The 17545-nt window shown below is 39.4% G+C and overlaps 22 non-coding genes across 22 annotated transcripts; all 22 read right to left on the minus strand.

Moving 5' to 3' along the window:
* Positions 1-480: 480 nt before the first annotated feature.
* Positions 481-569, minus strand: TRNAM-CAU (transfer RNA methionine (anticodon CAU)). The gene is given in 2 exon segments: positions 481-516; positions 533-569. It is a non-coding gene; the product is annotated as a tRNA-Met (tRNA).
* Positions 570-949: 380 nt separating this feature from the next.
* Positions 950-1038, minus strand: TRNAM-CAU (transfer RNA methionine (anticodon CAU)). The gene is given in 2 exon segments: positions 950-985; positions 1002-1038. It is a non-coding gene; the product is annotated as a tRNA-Met (tRNA).
* A 1317-nt stretch (positions 1039-2355) lies between these two features.
* On the minus strand, positions 2356-2444 carry TRNAM-CAU (transfer RNA methionine (anticodon CAU)). The gene is given in 2 exon segments: positions 2356-2391; positions 2408-2444. It is a non-coding gene; the product is annotated as a tRNA-Met (tRNA).
* Positions 2445-3760: 1316 nt separating this feature from the next.
* Positions 3761-3849, minus strand: TRNAM-CAU (transfer RNA methionine (anticodon CAU)). The gene is given in 2 exon segments: positions 3761-3796; positions 3813-3849. It is a non-coding gene; the product is annotated as a tRNA-Met (tRNA).
* An 848-nt stretch (positions 3850-4697) lies between these two features.
* On the minus strand, positions 4698-4786 carry TRNAM-CAU (transfer RNA methionine (anticodon CAU)). The gene is given in 2 exon segments: positions 4698-4733; positions 4750-4786. It is a non-coding gene; the product is annotated as a tRNA-Met (tRNA).
* A 380-nt stretch (positions 4787-5166) lies between these two features.
* Positions 5167-5255, minus strand: TRNAM-CAU (transfer RNA methionine (anticodon CAU)). Its single transcript is given in 2 exon segments — positions 5167-5202; positions 5219-5255. It is a non-coding gene; the product is annotated as a tRNA-Met (tRNA).
* A 380-nt stretch (positions 5256-5635) lies between these two features.
* On the minus strand, positions 5636-5724 carry TRNAM-CAU (transfer RNA methionine (anticodon CAU)). Its single transcript is given in 2 exon segments — positions 5636-5671; positions 5688-5724. It is a non-coding gene; the product is annotated as a tRNA-Met (tRNA).
* An 847-nt stretch (positions 5725-6571) lies between these two features.
* TRNAM-CAU (transfer RNA methionine (anticodon CAU)) lies at positions 6572-6660 on the minus strand. Its single transcript is given in 2 exon segments — positions 6572-6607; positions 6624-6660. It is a non-coding gene; the product is annotated as a tRNA-Met (tRNA).
* An 848-nt stretch (positions 6661-7508) lies between these two features.
* TRNAM-CAU (transfer RNA methionine (anticodon CAU)) lies at positions 7509-7597 on the minus strand. The gene is given in 2 exon segments: positions 7509-7544; positions 7561-7597. It is a non-coding gene; the product is annotated as a tRNA-Met (tRNA).
* Positions 7598-8445: 848 nt separating this feature from the next.
* TRNAM-CAU (transfer RNA methionine (anticodon CAU)) lies at positions 8446-8534 on the minus strand. The gene is given in 2 exon segments: positions 8446-8481; positions 8498-8534. It is a non-coding gene; the product is annotated as a tRNA-Met (tRNA).
* Positions 8535-9382: 848 nt separating this feature from the next.
* On the minus strand, positions 9383-9471 carry TRNAM-CAU (transfer RNA methionine (anticodon CAU)). Its single transcript is given in 2 exon segments — positions 9383-9418; positions 9435-9471. It is a non-coding gene; the product is annotated as a tRNA-Met (tRNA).
* A 380-nt stretch (positions 9472-9851) lies between these two features.
* Positions 9852-9940, minus strand: TRNAM-CAU (transfer RNA methionine (anticodon CAU)). The gene is given in 2 exon segments: positions 9852-9887; positions 9904-9940. It is a non-coding gene; the product is annotated as a tRNA-Met (tRNA).
* Positions 9941-10319: 379 nt separating this feature from the next.
* TRNAM-CAU (transfer RNA methionine (anticodon CAU)) lies at positions 10320-10408 on the minus strand. Its single transcript is given in 2 exon segments — positions 10320-10355; positions 10372-10408. It is a non-coding gene; the product is annotated as a tRNA-Met (tRNA).
* A 380-nt stretch (positions 10409-10788) lies between these two features.
* On the minus strand, positions 10789-10877 carry TRNAM-CAU (transfer RNA methionine (anticodon CAU)). The gene is given in 2 exon segments: positions 10789-10824; positions 10841-10877. It is a non-coding gene; the product is annotated as a tRNA-Met (tRNA).
* Positions 10878-11726: 849 nt separating this feature from the next.
* TRNAM-CAU (transfer RNA methionine (anticodon CAU)) lies at positions 11727-11815 on the minus strand. The gene is given in 2 exon segments: positions 11727-11762; positions 11779-11815. It is a non-coding gene; the product is annotated as a tRNA-Met (tRNA).
* An 848-nt stretch (positions 11816-12663) lies between these two features.
* TRNAM-CAU (transfer RNA methionine (anticodon CAU)) lies at positions 12664-12752 on the minus strand. Its single transcript is given in 2 exon segments — positions 12664-12699; positions 12716-12752. It is a non-coding gene; the product is annotated as a tRNA-Met (tRNA).
* An 848-nt stretch (positions 12753-13600) lies between these two features.
* TRNAM-CAU (transfer RNA methionine (anticodon CAU)) lies at positions 13601-13689 on the minus strand. Its single transcript is given in 2 exon segments — positions 13601-13636; positions 13653-13689. It is a non-coding gene; the product is annotated as a tRNA-Met (tRNA).
* Positions 13690-14537: 848 nt separating this feature from the next.
* On the minus strand, positions 14538-14626 carry TRNAM-CAU (transfer RNA methionine (anticodon CAU)). The gene is given in 2 exon segments: positions 14538-14573; positions 14590-14626. It is a non-coding gene; the product is annotated as a tRNA-Met (tRNA).
* Positions 14627-15474: 848 nt separating this feature from the next.
* On the minus strand, positions 15475-15563 carry TRNAM-CAU (transfer RNA methionine (anticodon CAU)). The gene is given in 2 exon segments: positions 15475-15510; positions 15527-15563. It is a non-coding gene; the product is annotated as a tRNA-Met (tRNA).
* Positions 15564-16411: 848 nt separating this feature from the next.
* On the minus strand, positions 16412-16500 carry TRNAM-CAU (transfer RNA methionine (anticodon CAU)). The gene is given in 2 exon segments: positions 16412-16447; positions 16464-16500. It is a non-coding gene; the product is annotated as a tRNA-Met (tRNA).
* A 379-nt stretch (positions 16501-16879) lies between these two features.
* Positions 16880-16968, minus strand: TRNAM-CAU (transfer RNA methionine (anticodon CAU)). The gene is given in 2 exon segments: positions 16880-16915; positions 16932-16968. It is a non-coding gene; the product is annotated as a tRNA-Met (tRNA).
* A 380-nt stretch (positions 16969-17348) lies between these two features.
* Positions 17349-17437, minus strand: TRNAM-CAU (transfer RNA methionine (anticodon CAU)). The gene is given in 2 exon segments: positions 17349-17384; positions 17401-17437. It is a non-coding gene; the product is annotated as a tRNA-Met (tRNA).
* Positions 17438-17545: the final 108 nt, after the last annotated feature.

Below are 17545 nucleotides of genomic sequence, written 5' to 3' on the forward strand. Positions count from 1 at the left end.
AGTAAGAAACTGTGCCCCAGCTGAGGATCGAACTCAGGACCTTCATATTACTCTGTTCAGAGATTATGAGACTGACGCGTTGTCAACAGCGCTACTGAGGCTTGATCGGAACCAATTTCCCCATGTGTGTTCACGTATGCATTCACTGTACACGAAACTCCTCGTGTTTATGATAAGAATGAAACACTTTGGAAAGGACACATTCATTTCAGAAATGTATAGAAAAGAAGAAAATTGAGAGAGAGCCGCAGATACAAGAACTGAACTCAGGACTTTCAGATTAATCTGTATTGATAGATGAAGATAATGACGCGCTTTGTCAATGGCCCTTAGGAAGATGCTAGAAATATATTTCAGCATGTTGCGTGATTATGTATGAATTCGTTGTATATAGAAAACACCTCGTATTGACCATTAGGCGACACAAACACTTGAAAAAACACATTGATTTCAGAAATATATAAGAAAAGTTAGAAACTGTGCCCCAGCTGAGGATCGAACTCAGGACCTTCAGATTACTCTGTTCAGAGATTATGAGACTGACGCGCTGCCAACTGCGCTACTGAGGCTTGATCAAAACCAATTTCCTCATGTCTGTTCGCGTATGCATTCACTGTACACGAAACTCCTCGTGTTAATGATACGAATGAAACACTTTTGAAAGGACACATTCATTTCAGAAATGTATAGAAAAGAAGAAAATTGAGAGAGAGCCGCAGACTCGAGAACTGAACTCAGGACTTTCAGATTAATCTGTATTGATAGATGAAGATAATGACGCGCTGTGTCAATGGCCCTTAGGAAGATGCGTAGAAATATATTTCAGCATGTTTCGTGATTATGTATGCATTCGTTGTATATGGAAAACACCTCGTGTTGACCATTACGCGACACAAACACTTGAAAAAACACATTGATTTCAGAAATATATAAGAAAAGTTAGAAACTGTGCCCCAGCTGAGGATCGAACTCAGGACCTTCAGATTACTCTGTTCAGAGATTATGAGACTGACGCGCTGCCAACTGCGCTACAGAGGCTTGATCGAAACCAATTTCCTCATGTGTGTTCGCGTATGCATTCACTGTACACGAAACTCCTCGTGTTAATGATACCAATGAAACACTTTTGAAAGGACACATTCATTTCAGAAATGTATAGAAAAGTAGAAAATTGAGAGAGAGCCGCAGATACAAGAACTGAACTCAGGACTTTCAGATTAATCTGTATTGATAGATGAAGATAATGACGCGCTGCGTCAATGGCCCTTAGGAAGATGCATGGAAATATATTTCAGCATGTTGCGTGATTATGTATGCATTCGTTGTATATAGAAAACACCTCGTGTTGACCATTAGGCGACACTAACACTTGAAAAAACACATTGATTTCAGAAATATATAAGAGAAGTTAGAAACTGTGCCCCAGCTAAGGATCGAACTCAGGACCTTCAGATTACTCTGTTCAGAGATTATGAGACTGACGCGCTGCCAACTGCGCTACTGAGGACTGATTAAAACCAATCTCCTCATGTGTGTTCGCGTATGCATTCACTGTACACGAAACCCGTCGTGTTTATGATACGAATGAAACACTTTTGAAAGGACACATTCATTTCAGAAATGTATAGAAAAGAAGAAAATATTGAGAGAACCGCAGACTCGAGAACTGAACTCAGGACTTTCAGATTAATCTGTATTGATAGATGAAGATAATGACGCGCTGTGTCAATGGCCCTTAGGAAGATGCTAGAAATATATTTCAGCATGTTGCGTGATTATGTATGCATTCGTTGTATATAGAAAACACCTCGTGTTGACCATTAGGCGACACAAACACTTGAAAAAACACATTGATTTCAGAAATATATAAGAAAAGTAAGAAACTGTGCCCCAGCTGAGGATCGAACTCAGGACCTTCATATTACTCTGTTCAGAGATTATAAGACTGACGCGTTGTCAACAGCGCTACTGAGGCTTGATCGGAACCAATTTCCCCATGTGTGTTCACGTATGCATTCACTGTACACGAAACTCCTCGTGTTTATGATAAGAATGAAACACTTTGGAAAGGACACATTCATTTCAGAAATGTATAGAAAAGAAGAAAATTGAGAGAGAGCCGCAGATACAAGAACTGAACTCAGGACTTTCAGATTAATCTGTATTGATAGATGAAGATAATGACGCGCTTTGTCAATGGCCCTTAGGAAGATGCTAGAAATATATTTCAGCATGTTGCGTGATTATGTATGAATTCGTTGTATATAGAAAACACCTCGTGTTGACCATTAGGCGACACAAACACTTGAAAAAAACACATTGATTTCAGAAATATATAAGAAAAGTTAGAAACTGTGCCCCAGCTGAGGATCGAACTCAGGACCTTCAGATTACTCTGTTCAGAGATTATGAGACTGACGCGCTGCCAACTGCGCTACTGAGGCTTGATCGAAACCAATTTCCTCATGTGTGTTCGCGTATGCGTTCACTGTACACGAAACTCCTCGTGTTAATGATACCAATGAAACACTTTTGAAAGGACACATTCATTTCAGAAATGTATAGAAAAGTAGAAAATTGAGAGAGAGCCGCAGATACAAGAACTGAACTCAGGACTTTCAGATTAATCTGTATTGATAGATGAAGATAATGACGCGCTGCGTCAATGGCCCTTAGGAAGATGCATGGAAATATATTTCAGCATGTTGCGTGATTATGTATGCATTCGTTGTATATAGAAAACACCTCGTGTTGACCATTAGGCGACACTAACACTTGAAAAAACACATTGATTTCAGAAATATATAAGAGAAGTTAGAAACTGTGCCCCAGCTAAGGATCGAACTCAGGACCTTCAGATTACTCTGTTCAGAGATTATGAGACTGACGCGCTGCCAACTGCGCTACTGAGGATTGATTAAAACCAATCTCCTCATGTGTGTTCGCGTATGCATTCACTGTACACGAAACTCGTCGTGTTTATGATACGAATGAAACACTTTTGAAAGGACACATTCATTTCAGAAATGTATAGAAAAGAAGAAAATATTGAGAGAACCGCAGACTCGAGAACTGAACTCAGGACTTTCAGATTAATCTGTATTGATAGATGAAGATAATGACGCGCTGTGTCAATGGCCCTTAGGAAGATGCTAGAAATATATTTCAGCATGTTGCGTGATTATGTATGAATTCGTTGTATATAGAAAACACCTCGTGTTGACCATTAGGCGACACAAACACTTGAAAAAACACATTGATTTCAGAAATATATAAGAAAAGTAAGAAACTGTGCCCCAGCTGAGGATCGAACTCAGGACCTTCATATTACTCTGTTCAGAGATTATGAGACTGACGCGTTGTCAACAGCGCTACTGAGGCTTGATCGGAACCAATTTCCCCATGTGTGTTCACGTATGCATTCACTGTACACGAAACTCCTCGTGTTTATGATAAGAATGAAACACTTTGGAAAGGACACATTCATTTCAGAAATGTATAGAAAAGAAGAAAATTGAGAGAGAGCCGCAGATACAAGAACTGAACTCAGGACTTTCAGATTAATCTGTATTGATAGATGAAGATAATGACGCGCTTTGTCAATGGCCCTTAGGAAGATGTTAGAAATATATTTCAGCATGTTGCGTGATTATGTATGAATTCGTTGTATATAGAAAACACCTCGTGTTGACCATTAGGCGACACAAACACTTGAAAAAACACATTGATTTCAGAAATATATAAGAAAAGTTAGAAACTGTGCCCCAGCTGAGGATCGAACTCAGGACCTTCAGATTACTCTGTTCAGAGATTATGAGACTGACGCGCTGCCAACTGCGCTACTGAGGCTTGATCGAAACCAATTTCCTCATGTGTGTTCGCGTATGCATTCACTGTACACGAAACTCCTCGTGTTAATGATACCAATGAAACACTTTTGAAAGGACACATTCATTTCAGAAATGTATAGAAAAGTAGAAAATTGAGAGAGAGCCGCAGATACAAGAACTGAACTCAGGACTTTCAGATTAATCTATATTGATAGATGAAGATAATGACGCGCTGCGTCAATGGCCCTTAGGAAGATGCATGGAAATATATTTCAGCATGTTGCGTGATTATGTATGCATTCGTTGTATATAGAAAACACCTCGTGTTGACCATTAGGCGACACTAACACTTGAAAAAACACATTGATTTCAGAAATATATAAGAGAAGTTAGAAACTGTGCCCCAGCTGAGGATCGAACTCAGGACCTTCAGATTACTCTGTTCAGAGATTATGAGACTGACGCGCTGCCAACTGCGCTACTGAGGATTGATTAAAACCAATTTCCTCATGTGTGTTCGCGTATGCATTCACTGTACACGAAACTCGTCGTGTTTATGATACGAATGAAACACTTTTGAAAGGACACATTCATTTCAGAAATGTATAGAAAAGAAGAAAATATTGAGAGAACCGCAGACTCGAGAACTGAACTCAGGACTTTCAGATTAATCTGTATTGATAGATGAAGATAATGACGCGCTGTGTCAATGGCCCTTAGGCAGATGCTAGAAATATATTTCAGCATGTTGCGTGATTATGTATGAATTAGTTGTATATAGAAAACACCTCGTGTTGACCATTAGGCTACACAAACACTTGAAAAAACACATTGATTTCAGAAATATATAAGAAAAGTTAGAAACTGTGCCCCAGCTGAGGATCGAACTCAGGACCTTCAGATTACTCTGTTCAGAGATTATGAGACTGACGCGCTGCCAACTGTGCTACTGAGGCTTGATTAAAACCAATTTCCTCATGTGTGTTCGCGTATGCATTCACTGTACACGAAACTCGTCGTGTTAATGATACCAATGAAACACTTTTGAAAGGACACATTCATTTCAGAAATGTATAGAAAAGAAGAAAATTGAGAGAGTGCCGCAGACTCGAGAACTGAACTCAGGACTTTCAGATTAATCTGTATTGATAGATGAAGATAATGACGCGCTGTGTCAATGGCCCTTAGGAAGATGCGTAGAAATATATTTCAGCATGTTGCGTGATTATGTATGCATTCGTTGTATATAGAAAACACCTCGTGTTGACCATTAGGCGACACAAACACTTGAAAAAACACATTGATTTCAGAAATATATAAGAAAAGTTAGAATCTGTGCCCCAGCTGAGGATCGAACTCAGGACCTTCAGATTACTCTGTTCAGAGATTATGAGACTGACGCGCTGCCAACTGCGCTACTTAGGCTTGATCGAAACCAATTTCCTCATGTCTGTTCGCGTATGCATTCACTGTACACGAAACTCCTCGTGTTAATGATACCAATGAAACACATTTGAAAGGACACATTCATTTCAGAAATTTATAGAAAAGAAGAAAATTGAGAGAGAGCCGCAGACTCGAGAACTGAACTCAGGACTTTCAGATTAATCTGTATTGATAGATGAAGATAATGACGCGCTGCGTCAATGGCCCTTAGGAAGATGCATGGAAATATATTTCAGCATGTTGCGTGATTATGTATGCATTCGTTGTATATAGAAAACACCTCGTGTTGACCATTAGGCGACACTAACACTTGAAAAAACACATTGATTTCAGAAATATATAAGAAAAGTTAGAAACTGTGCCCCAGCTGAGGATCGAACTCAGGACCTTCAGATTACTCTGTTCAGAGATTATGAGACTGACGCGCTGCCAACTGCGCTACTGAGGCTTGATTAAAACCAATTTCCTCATGTGTGTTCGCGTATGCATTCACTGTACACGAAACTCGTCGTGTTAATGATACGAATGAAACACTTTTGAAAGGACACATTCATTTCAGAAATGTATAGAAAAGAAGAAAATATTGAGAGAACCGCAGACTCGAGAACTGAACTCAGGACTTTCAGATTAATCTGTATTGATAGATGAAGATAATGACGCGCTGTGTCAATGGCCCTTAGGAAGATGCTAGAAATATATTTCAGCATGTTTCGTGATTATGTATGAATTCGTTGTATATAGAAAACACCTCGTGTTGACCATTAGGCGACACAAACACTTGAAAAAACACATTGATTTCAGAAATATATAAGAAAAGTAAGAAACTGTGCCCCAGCTGAGGATCGAACTCAGGACCTTCATATTACTCTGTTCAGAGATTATGAGACTGACGCGTTGTCAACAGCGCTACTGAGGCTTGATCGGAACCAATTTCCCCATGTGTGTTCACGTATGCATTCACTGTACACGAAACTACTCGTGTTTATGATAAGAATGAAACACTTTGGAAAGGACACATTCATTTCAGAAATGTATAGAAAAGAAGAAAATTGAGAGAGAGCCGCAGATACAAGAACTGAACTCAGGACTTTCAGATTAATCTGTATTGATAGATGAAGATAATGACGCGCTTTGTCAATGGCCCTTAGGAAGATGTTAGAAATATATTTCAGCATGTTGCGTGATTATGTATGAATTCGTTGTATATAGAAAACACCTCGTGTTGACCATTAGGCGACACAAACACTTGAAAAAACACATTGATTTCAGAAATATATAAGAAAAGTTAGAAACTGTGCCCCAGCTGAGGATCGAACTCAGGACCTTCAGATTACTCTGTTCAGAGATTATGAGACTGACGAGCTGCCAACTGCGCTACTGAGGCTTGATCGAAACCAATTTCCTCATGTGTGTTCGCGTATGCATTCACTGTACACGAAACTCCTCGTGTTAATGATACCAATGAAACACTTTTGAAAGGACACATTCATTTCAGAAATGTATAGAAAAGTAGAAAATTGAGAGAGAGCCGCAGATACAAGAACTGAACTCAGGACTTTCAGATTAATCTATATTGATAGATGAAGATAATGACGCGCTGCGTCAATGGCCCTTAGGAAGATGCATGGAAATATATTTCAGCATGTTGCGTGATTATGTATGCATTCGTTGTATATAGAAAACACCTCGTGTTGACCATTAGGCGACACTAACACTTGAAAAAACACATTGATTTCAGAAATATATAAGAGAAGTTAGAAACTGTGCCCCAGCTGAGGATCGAACTCAGGACCTTCAGATTACTCTGTTCAGAGATTATGAGACCGACGCGCTGCCAACTGGGCTACTGAGGATTGATTAAAACCAATTTCCTCATGTGTGTTCGCGTATGCATTCACTGTACACGAAACTCGTCGTGTTTATGATACGAATGAAACACTTTTGAAAGGACACATTCATTTCAGAAATGTATAGAAAAGAAGAAAATATTGAGAGAACCGCAGACTCGAGAACTGAACTCAGGACTTTCAGATTAATCTGTATTGATAGATGAAGATAATGACGCGCTGTGTCAATGGCCCTTAGGCAGATGCTAGAAATATATTTCAGCATGTTGCGTGATTATGTATGAATTAGTTGTATATAGAAAACACCTCGTGTTGACCATTAGGCGACACAAACACTTGAAAAAACACATTGATTTCAGAAATATATAAGAAAAGTTAGAAACTGTGCCCCAGCTGAGGATCGAACTCAGGACCTTCAGATTACTCTGTTCAGAGATTATGAGACTGACGCGCTGCCAACTGTGCTACTGAGGCTTGATTAAAACCAATTTCCTCATGTGTGTTCGCGTATGCATTCACTGTACACGAAACTCGTCGTGTTAATGATACCAATGAAACACTTTTGAAAGGACACATTCATTTCAGAAATGTATAGAAAAGAAGAAAATTGAGAGAGTGCCGCAGACTCGAGAACTGAACTCAGGACTTTCAGATTAATCTGTATTGATAGATGAAGATAATGACGCGCTGTGTCAATGGCCCTTAGGAAGATGCGTAGAAATATATTTCAGCATGTTGCGTGATTATGTATGCATTCGTTGTATATAGAAAACACCTCGTGTTGACCATTAGGCGACACAAACACTTGAAAAAACACATTGATTTCAGAAATATATAAGAAAAGTAAGAAACTGTGCCCCAGCTGAGGATCGAACTCAGGACCTTCATATTACTCTGTTCAGAGATTATGAGACTGACGCGTCGTCAACAGCGCTACTGAGGCTTGATCGGAACCAATTTCCCCATGTGTGTTCACGTATGCATTCACTGTACACGAAACTCCTCGTGTTTATGATAAGAATGAAACACTTTGGAAAGGACACATTCATTTCAGAAATGTATAGAAAAGAAGAAAATTGAGAGAGAGCCGCAGATACAAGAACTGAACTCAGGACTTTCAGATTAATCTGTATTGATAGATGAAGATAATGACGCGCTTTGTCAATGGCCCTTAGGAAGATGTTAGAAATATATTTCAGCATGTTGCGTGATTATGTATGAATTCGTTGTATATAGAAAACACCTCGTGTTGACCATTAGGCGACACAAACACTTGAAAAAACACATTGATTTCAGAAATATATAAGAAAAGTTAGAAACTGTGCCCCAGCTGAGGATCGAACTCAGGACCTTCAGATTACTCTGTTCAGAGATTATGAGACTGACGCGCTGCCAACTGCGCTACTGAGGCTTGATTAAAACCAATTTCCTCATGTGTGTTCGCGTATGCATTCACTGTACACGAAACTCGTCGTGTTAATGATACGAATGAAACACTTTTGAAAGGACACATTCATTTCAGAAATGTATAGAAAAGAAGAAAATATTGAGAGAACCGCAGACTCGAGAACTGAACTCAGGACTTTCAGATTAATCTGTATTGATAGATGAAGATAATGACGCGCTGTGTCAATGGCCCTTAGGAAGATGCGTAGAAATATATTTCAGCATGTTGCGTGATTATGTATGAATTCGTTGTATATAGAAAACACCTCGTGTTGACCATTACGCGACACAAACACTTGATAAAACACATTGATTTTAGAAATATATAAGGAAAGTTAGAAACTGTGCCCAGCTGAGGATCGAACTCAGGACCTTCATATTACTCTGTTCAGAGATTATGAGACTGACGCGCTGCCAACTGCGCTACTGAGGATTGATCGAAACCAATTTCCTCATGTGTGTTCGCGTATGCATTCACTGTACACGAAACTCGTCGTGTTAATGATACGAATGAAACACTTTTGAAAGGACACATTCATTTCAGAAATGTATAGAAAAGAAGAAAATTGAGAGAGAGCCGCAGACTCGAGAACTGAACTCAGGACTTTCAGATTAATCTGTATTGATAGATGAAGATAATGACGCGCTGTGTCAATGGCCCTTAGGAAGATGCGTAGAAATATATTTCAGCATGTTGCGTGATTATGTATGCATTCGTTGTATATAGAAAACACCTCGTGTTGACCATTACGCGACACAAACACTTGAAAAAACACATTGATTTCAGAAATATATAAGAAAAGTTAGAAAATGTGCCCTAGCTGAGGATCGAACTCAGGACCTTCAGATTACTCTGTTCAGAGATTATGAGACTGACGCGCTGCCAACTGCGCTACTGAGGCTTGATCAAAACCAATTTCCTCATGTCTGTTCGCGTATGCATTCACTGTACACGAAACTCCTCGTCTTAATGATACCAATGAAACACATTTGAAAGGACACATTCATTTCAGAAATGTATAGAAAAGAAGAAAATTGAGAGAGAGCCGCAGACTCGAGAACTGAACTCAGGACTTTCAGATTAATCTGTATTGATAGATGAAGATAATGACGCGCTGCGTCAATGGCCCTTAGGAAGATGCATGGAAATATATTTCAGCATGTTGCGTGATTATGTATGCATTCGTTGTATATAGAAAACACCTCGTGTTGACCATTAGGCGACACTAACACTTGAAAAAACACATTGATTTCAGAAATATATAAGAAAAGTTAGAAACTGTGCCCCAGCTGAGGATCGAACTCAGGACCTTCAGATTACTCTGTTCAGAGATTATGAGACTGGCGCGCTGCCAACTGCGCTACTGAGGCTTGATTAAAACCAATTTCCTCATGTGTGTTCGCGTATGCATTCACTGTACACGAAACTCGTCGTGTTAATGATACGAATGAAACACTTTTGAAAGGACACATTCATTTCAGAAATGTATAGAAAAGAAGAAAATATTGAGAGAACCGCAGACTCGAGAACTGAACTCAGGACTTTCAGATTAATCTGTATTGATAGATGAAGATAATGACGCGCTGTGTCAATGGCCCTTAGGAAGATGCTAGAAATATATTTCAGCACGTTGCGTGATTATGTATGAATTCGTTGTATATAGAAAACACCTCGTGTTGACCATTAGGCGACACAAACACTTGAAAAAACACATTGATTTCAGAAATATATAAGAAAAGTTAGAAACTGTGCCCCAGCTGAGGATCGAACTCAGGACCTTCAGATTACTCTGTTCGGAGATTATGAGACTGACGCGCTGCCAACTGCGCTACTGAGGCTTGATCAAAACCAATTTCCTCATGTCTGTTCGCGTATGCATTCACTGTACACGAAACTCCTCGTGTTAATGATACCAATGAAACACATTTGAAAGGACACATTCATTTCAGAAATGTATAGAAAAGAAGAAAATTGAGAGAGAGCCGCAGACTCGAGAACTGAACTCAGGACTTTCAGATTAATCTGTATTGATAGATGAAGATAATGACGCGCTGCGTCAATGGCCCTTAGGAAGATGCATGGAAATATATTTCAGCATGTTGCGTGATTATGTATGCATTCGTTGTATATAGAAAACACCTCGTGTTGACCATTAGGCGACACTAACACTTGAAAAAACACATTGATTTCAGAAATATATAAGAAAAGTTAGAAACTGTGCCCCAGCTGAGGATCGAACTCAGGACCTTCAGATTACTCTGTTCAGAGATTATGAGACTGACGCGCTGCCAACTGCGCTACTGAGGCTTGATCGAAACCAATTTCCTCATGTGTGTTCGCGTATGCATTCACTGTACACGAAACTCCTCGTGTTAATGATACCAATGAAACACATTTGAAAGGACACATTCATTTCAGAAATGTATAGAAAAGAAGAAAATTGAGAGAGAGCCGCAGACTCGAGAACTGAACTCAGGACTTTCAGATTAATCTGTATTGATAGATGAAGATAATGACGCGCTGCGTCAATGGCCCTCAGGAAGATGCATGGAAATATATTTCAGCATGTTGCGTGATTATGTATGCATTCGTTGTATATAGAAAACACCTCGTGTTGACCATTAGGCGACACAAACACTTGAAAAAACACATTGATTTCAGAAATATATAAGAAAAGTTAGAAACTGTGCCCCAGCTCAGGATCGAACTCAGGACCTTCAGATTACTCTGTTCAGAGATTATGAGACTGACGCGCTGCCAACTGCGCTACTGAGGCTTGATCGAAACCAATTTCCTCATGTGTGTTCGCGTATGCATTCACTGTACACGAAACTCCTCGTGTTAATGATACCAATGGAACACTTTTGAAAGGACACATTCATTTCAGAAATGTATAGAAAAGAAGAAAATTGAGAGAGTGCCGCAGACTCGAGAACTGAACTCAGGACTTTCAGATTAATCTGTATTGATAGATGAAGATAATGACGCGCTGTGTCAATGGCCCTTAGGAAGATGCGTAGAAATATATTTCAGCATGTTGCGTGATTATGTATGCATTCGTTGTATATAGAAAACACCTCGTGTTGACCATTACGCGACACAAACACTTGAAAAAACACATTGATTTCAGAAATATATAAGAAAAGTTAGAAACTGTGCCCCAGCTGAGGATCGAACTCAGGACCTTCAGATTACTCTGTTCAAAGATTATGAGACTGACGCGCTGCCAACTGCGCTACTGAGGCTTGATTGAAACCAATTTCCTCACGTGTGTTCGCGTATGCATTCACTGTACACGAAACTCCTCGTGTTAATGATACCAATGAAACACTTTTGAAAGGACACATTCATTTCAGAAATGTATAGAAAAGTAGAAAATTGAGAGAGAGCCGCAGATACAAGAACTGAACTCAGGACTTTCAGATTAATCTGTATTGATAGATGAAGATAATGACGCGCTGCGTCAATGGCCCTTAGGAAGATGCATGGAAATATATTTCAGCATGTTGCGTGATTATGTATGCATTCGTTGTATATAGAAAACACCTCGTGTTGACCATTAGGCGACACTAACACTTGAAAAAACACATTGATTTCAGAAATATATAAGAAAAGTTAGAAACTGTGCCCCAGCTGAGGATCGAACTCAGGACCTTCAGATTACTCTGTTCAGAGATTATGAGACTGACGCGCTGCCAACTGCGCTACTGAGGATTGATTAAAACCAATTTCCTCATGTGTGTTCGCGTATGCATTCACTGTACACGAAACTCGTCGTGTTTATGATACGAATGAAACACTTTTGAAAGGACACATTCATTTCAGAAATGTATAGAAAAGAAGAAAATATTGAGAGAACCGCAGACTCGAGAACTGAACTCAGGACTTTCAGATTAATCTGTATTGATAGATGAAGATAATGACGCGCTGTGTCAATGGCCCTTAGGCAGATGCTAGAAATATATTTCAGCATGTTGCGTGATTATGTATGAATTAGTTGTATATAGAAAACACCTCGTGTTGACCATTAGGCGACACAAACACTTGAAAAAACACATTGATTTCAGAAATATATAAGAAAAGTTAGAAACTGTGCCCCAGCTGAGGATCGAACTCAGGACCTTCAGATTACTCTGTTCAGAGATTATGAGACTGACGCGCTGCCAACTGTGCTACTGAGGCTTGATTAAAACCAATTTCCTCATGTGTGTTCGCGTATGCATTCACTGTACACGAAACTCGTCGTGTTAATGATACCAATGAAACACTTTTGAAAGGACACATTCATTTCAGAAATGTATAGAAAAGAAGAAAATTGAGAGAGTGCCGCAGACTCGAGAACTGAACTCAGGACTTTCAGATTAATCTGTATTGATAGATGAAGATAATGACGCGCTGTGTCAATGGCCCTTAGGAAGATGCGTAGAAATATATTTCAGCATGTTGCGTGATTATGTATGCATTCGTTGTATATAGAAAACACCTCGTGTTGACCATTAGGCGACACAAACACTTGAAAAAACACATTGATTTCAGAAATATATAAGAAAAGTAAGAAACTGTGCCCCAGCTGAGGATCGAACTCAGGACCTTCATATTACTCTGTTCAGAGATTATGAGACTGACGCGTCGTCAACAGCGCTACTGAGGCTTGATCGGAACCAATTTCCCCATGTATGTTCACGTATGCATTCACTGTACACGAAACTCCTCGTGTTTATGATAAGAATGAAACACTTTGGAAAGGACACATTCATTTCAGAAATGTATAGAAAAGAAGAAAATTGAGAGAGAGCCGCAGATACAAGAACTGAACTCAGGACTTTCAGATTAATCTGTATTGATAGATGAAGATAATGACGCGCTTTGTCAATGGCCCTTAGGAAGATGTTAGAAATATATTTCAGCATGTTGCGTGATTATGTATGAATTCGTTGTATATAGAAAACACCTCGTGTTGACCATTAGGCGACACAAACACTTGAAAAAACACATTGATTTCAGAAATATATAAGAAAAGTTAGAATCTGTGCCCCAGCTGAGGATCGAACTCAGGACCTTCAGATTACTCTGTTCAGAGATTATGAGACTGACGCGCTGCCAACTGCGCTACTTAGGCTTGATCGAAACCAATTTCCTCATGTCTGTTCGCGTATGCATTCACTGTACACGAAACTCCTCGTGTTAATGATACCAATGAAACACATTTGAAAGGACACATTCATTTCAGAAATTTATAGAAAAGAAGAAAATTGAGAGAGAGCCGCAGACTCGAGAACTGAACTCAGGACTTTCAGATTAATCTGTATTGATAGATGAAGATAATGACGCGCTGCGTCAATGGCCCTTAGGAAGATGCATGGAAATATATTTCAGCATGTTGCGTGATTATGTATGCATTCGTTGTATATAGAAAACACCTCGTGTTGACCATTAGGCGACACTAACACTTGAAAAAACACATTGATTTCAGAAATATATAAGAAAAGTTAGAAACTGTGCCCCAGCTGAGGATCGAACTCAGGACCTTCAGATTACTCTGTTCAGAGATTATGAGATTGACGCGCTGCCAACCGCGCTACTGAGGCTTGATTAAAACAAATTTCCTCATGTGTGTTCGCGTATGCATTCACTGTACACGAAACTCGTCGTGTTAATGATACGAATGAAACACTTTTGAAAGGACACATTCATTTCAGAAATGTATAGAAAAGAAGAAAATATTGAGAGAACCGCAGACTCGAGAACTGAACTCAGGACTTTCAGATTAATCTGTATTGATAGATGAAGATAATGACGCGCTTTGTCAATGGCCCTTAGGAAGATGTTAGAAATATATTTCAGCATGTTGCGTGATTATGTATGAATTCGTTGTATATAGAAAACACCTCGTGTTGACCATTAGGCGACACAAACACTTGAAAAAACACATTGATTTCAGAAATATATAAGAAAAGTTAGAAACTGTGCCCCAGCTGAGGATCGAACTCAGGACCTTCAGATTACTCTGTTCAGAGATTATGAGACTGACGAGCTGCCAACTGCGCTACTGAGGCTTGATCGAAACCAATTTCCTCATGTGTGTTCGCGTATGCATTCACTGTACACGAAACTCCTCGTGTTAATGATACCAATGAAACACTTTTGAAAGGACACATTCATTTCAGAAATGTATAGAAAAGTAGAAAATTGAGAGAGCGCCGCAGATACAAGAACTGAACTCAGGACTTTCAGATTAATCTATATTGATAGATGAAGATAATGACGCGCTGCGTCAATGGCCCTTAGGAAGATGCATGGAAATATATTTCAGCATGTTGCGTGATTATGTATGCATTCGTTGTATATAGAAAACACCTCGTGTTGACCATTAGGCGACACTAACACTTGAAAAAACACATTGATTTCAGAAATATATAAGAGAAGTTAGAAACTGTGCCCCAGCTGAGGATCGAACTCAGGACCTTCAGATTACTCTGTTCAGAGATTATGAGACTGACGCGCTGCCAACTGGGCTACTGAGGATTGATTAAAACCAATTTCCTCATGTGTGTTCGCGTATGCATTCACTGTACACGAAACTCGTCGTGTTTATGATACGAATGAAACACTTTTGAAAGGACACATTCATTTCAGAAATGTATAGAAAAGAAGAAAATATTGAGAGAACCGCAGACTCGAGAACTGAACTCAGGACTTTCAGATTAATCTGTATTGATAGATGAAGATAATGACGCGCTGTGTCAATGGCCCTTAGGCAGATGCTAGAAATATATTTCAGCATGTTGCGTGATTATGTATGAATTAGTTGTATATAGAAAACACCTCGTGTTGACCATTAGGCGACACAAACACTTGAAAAAACACATTGATTTCAGAAATATATAAGAAAAGTTAGAAACTGTGCCCCAGCTGAGGATCGAACTCAGGACCTTCAGATTACTCTGTTCAGAGATTATGAGACTGACGCGCTGCCAACTGTGCTACTGAGGCTTGATTAAAACCAATTTCCTCATGTGTGTTCGCGTATGCATTCACTGTACACGAAACTCGTCGTGTTAATGATACCAATGAAACACTTTTGAAAGGACACATTCATTTCAGAAATGTATAGAAAAGAAGAAAATTGAGAGAGTGCCGCAGACTCGAGAACTGAACTCAGGACTTTCAGATTAATCTGTATTGATAGATGAAGATAATGACGCGCTGTGTCAATGGCCCTTAGGAAGATGCGTAGAAATATATTTCAGCATGTTGCGTGATTATGTATGCATTCGTTGTATATAGAAAACACCTCGTGTTGACCATTAGGCGACACAAACACTTGAAAAAACACATTGATTTCAGAAATATATAAGAAAAGTAAGAAACTGTGCCCCAGCTGAGGATCGAACTCAGGACCTTCATATTACTCTGTTCAGAGATTATGAGACTGACGCGTCGTCAACAGCGCTACTGAGGCTTGATCGGAACCAATTTCCCCATGTGTGTTCACGTATGCATTCACTGTACACGAAACTCCTCGTGTTTATGATAAGAATGAAACACTTTGGAAAGGACACATTCATTTCAGAAATGTATAGAAAAGAAGAAAATTGAGAGAGAGCCGCAGATACAAGAACTGAACTCAGGACTTTCAGATTAATCTGTATTGATAGATGAAGATAATGACGCGCTTTGTCAATGGCCCTTAGGAAGATGTTAGAAATATATTTCAGCATGTTGCGTGATTATGTATGAATTCGTTGTATATAGAAAACACCTCGTGTTGACCATTAGGCGACACAAACACTTGAAAAAACACATTGATTTCAGAAATATATAAGAAAAGTTAGAAACTGTGCCCCAGCTGAGGATCGAACTCAGGACCTTCAGATTACTCTGTTCAGAGATTATGAGACTGGCGCGCTGCCAACTGCGCTACTGAGGCTTGATTAAAACCAATTTCCTCATGTGTGTTCGCGTATGCATTCACTGTACACGAAACTCGTCGTGTTAATGATACGAATGAAACACTTTTGAAAGGACACATTCATTTCAGAAATGTATAGAAAAGAAGAAAATATTGAGAGAACCGCAGACTCGAGAACTGAACTCAGGACTTTCAGATTAATCTGTATTGATAGATGAAGATAATGACGCGCTGTGTCAATGGCCCTTAGGAAGATGCTAGAAATATATTTCAGCACGTTGCGTGATTATGTATGAATTCGTTGTATATAGAAAACACCTCGTGTTGACCATTAGGCGACACAAACACTTGAAAAAACACATTGATTTCAGAAATATATAAGAAAAGTTAGAAACTGTGCCCCAGCTGAGGATCGAACTCAGGACCTTCAGATTACTCTGTTCAGAGATTATGAGACTGACGCGCTGCCAACTGCGCTACTGAGGCTTGATCAAAACCAATTTCCTCATGTCTGTTCGCGTATGCATTCACTGTACACGAAACTCCTCGTGTTAATGATACCAATGAAACACATTTGAAAGGACACATTCATTTCAGAAATGTATAGAAAAGAAGAAAATTGAGAGAGAGCCGCAGACTCGAGAACTGAACTCAGGACTTTCAGATTAATCTGTATTGATAGATGAAGATAATGACGCGCTGCGTCAATGGCCCTTAGGAAGATGCATGGAAATATATTTCAGCATGTTGCGTGATTATGTATGCATTCGTTGTATATAGAAAACACCTCGTGTTGACCATTAGGCGACACTAACACTTGAAAAAACACATTGATTTCAGAAATATATAAGAAAAGTTAGAAACTGTGCCCCAGCTGAGGATCGAACTCAGGACCTTCAGATTACTCTGTTCAGAGATTATGAGACTGACGCGCTGCCAACTGCGCTACTGAGGCTTGATCGAAACCAATTTCCTCATGTGTGTTCGCGTATGCATTCACTGTACACGAAACTCCTCGTGTTAATGATACCAATGAAACACATTTGAAAGGACACATTCATTT

The sequence above is a fragment of the Pholcus phalangioides genome, unplaced genomic scaffold (genome assembly GCF_987345545.1).
Source record: "Pholcus phalangioides strain wild (caught in Gottingen) unplaced genomic scaffold, Ppha-v1.0 ptg000017l_1, whole genome shotgun sequence".
Classification (NCBI taxonomy): domain Eukaryota; kingdom Metazoa; phylum Arthropoda; class Arachnida; order Araneae; family Pholcidae; genus Pholcus; species Pholcus phalangioides.